The sequence below is a fragment of the Triticum aestivum genome, chromosome 2B (assembly GCF_018294505.1).
Source record: "Triticum aestivum cultivar Chinese Spring chromosome 2B, IWGSC CS RefSeq v2.1, whole genome shotgun sequence".
NCBI lineage: Eukaryota > Viridiplantae > Streptophyta > Magnoliopsida > Poales > Poaceae > Triticum > Triticum aestivum.
In genome coordinates, this window is record NC_057798.1 from 735,092,834 (window position 1) to 735,094,946 (window position 2,113).

The following is a 2,113-nucleotide window of genomic DNA, read 5'->3' on the forward strand; positions in this document are numbered from 1 at the left end:
GGGTGTGATAGGCTCTACGTTCAAATACAACGGGTGCAAAACAGTTGCACACGTGGAATACTCAGGTTAAACTTGATGAGCCTAGCATATAACAGATATGGACTCGGAACACGGAGACCGAAAGGTCGAGCGTGAATAATATAGTAGATATGATCAACATAGTGATGTTCACCATTGAAACTACTCCATCTCACGTGATGATCGGACATGGTTTAGTTGATTTGGATCACATGATCACTTAGATGACTAGAGAGATGTCTGTCTAAGTGGGAGTTCTTAAGTAATATGATTAATTGAACTTAAATTTATCATGAACTTAGTCCTGGTAGTATTTTGCAAATTATTTTGTAGATCAATAGCTCGCGTTGTTGCTTTCATATGTTTATTTTGATATGGTCCTAGAGAAAACTGTGTTGAAAGATGTTAGTAGCAATGATGCAGATTGGATTCGTGATCTGAGGTTTATCCTCATTGCTGCACAAAAGAATTATGTCCTTAATGCACCGCTAGGTGACAGACCTATTGCAGGAGCAGATGCAGACGTTATGAACGTTTGGCTAGCTCAATATGATGACTACTTGATAGTTTAGTGCACCATGCTTAACGGCTTAGAATCGGGACTTCAAAGACGTTTTGAACGTCATGGACCATATGAGATGATCCAGGAATTGAAGTTAATATTTCAAGCAAATACCCGAGTTGAGATATATGAAGTTTCCAACAAGTTCTATAGCTAAAAGATGGAGGAGAATCGCTCAACTAGTGAGCATGTGCTCAGATTGTCTGGGTACTACAATCGCTTGAATCAAGTGGGAGTTAATCTTCCAGATAAAATAGTGATTGACAGAATTCTCTAGTCACCATCACCAAGTTAGTAGAACTTCATGATGAACTATAATATGCAAGGGATGACGAAAGTGATTCCCAAGCTCTTCGTGATGTTGAAATCGACGAAGGTAGAAATCAAGAAAGAGCATCAAGTGTTAATGATTGACAAGACCACTAGTTTCAAGAAAAGGGCAAAGGGAAAGAAAGGGAACTTCAACTAGAATGATAAGCAAGTTGTCACTCCCACGAAGAAGCCCAAAGCTGAACCAAAGCCTGAAACTGAGTGCTTACACTGCAAAGGAAATGGTCACTGGAAACGGAAATACCCTGAATATTTGGTGGATAAGAAGGATGGCAAAGTGAACAAGGGTATATTTGATATACAGGTTATTGATGTGTACTTTACTAGTGTTTATAGCAACCCCTCAGTATTTGATACTAGTTCAGTTGCTAAGATTAGTAACTCGAAACGGGAGTTGCAGAATAAATAGAGACTAGTTAAGGGTGAAGTGACGATGTGTGTTGGAAGTGGTTCCAAGATTGATATGATCATCATCGCACACTCCCTATACTTTCGGGATTTGTGTTGAACCTAAATAAGTGTTATTTGGTGTTTGCGTTGAGCATGAATATGATTTGATCATGTTTATTGCAATACGGTTATTTATTTAAGTTAAAGAACAATTATTGTTCAGTTTACATGAATAAAACCTTCTATGGTTATACACCCAATGAAAAAAGTTTATTGGATCTCGATCGTAGTGATACACATATTCATAATATTGATGCCAAAAGATGCAAAGTTAATAATGATAGTGCAACTTATTTGTGGCACTGCCGTTTGGGTCATATCGGTGTAAAGCGCAGGAAGAAACTCCATAAAGATGGATTTTCGGAATCACTTGGTTATGAATCATTTGATGCTTGCAAACCGTGCCTTTGGGCGAGATGACTAAAACTCCATTCTTCGGAACAATAGAACGAGCAACAAACTTGTTGGAAATAATACATACTGATGTATGCAGACCAATGAGTATTAAGGCTCGTGGCGGGTATCGTTATTTTTTGACCTTCACAGATGATTTGAGCAGATATGGGTATATCTACTTGATGAAACATAAGTCTGAAATAGTTGAAAGGTTCAAAGAATTTCAGAGTGAAGTGGAAAATCATCGTAACAAGAAAATAAAGTTTCTGCGATCTGATCATGGAGATGAATATTTGAGTTACGAGTTTGGTCTTCAATTAAAACAATGTGGAATAGTTTCACAAACTCACGCCACCT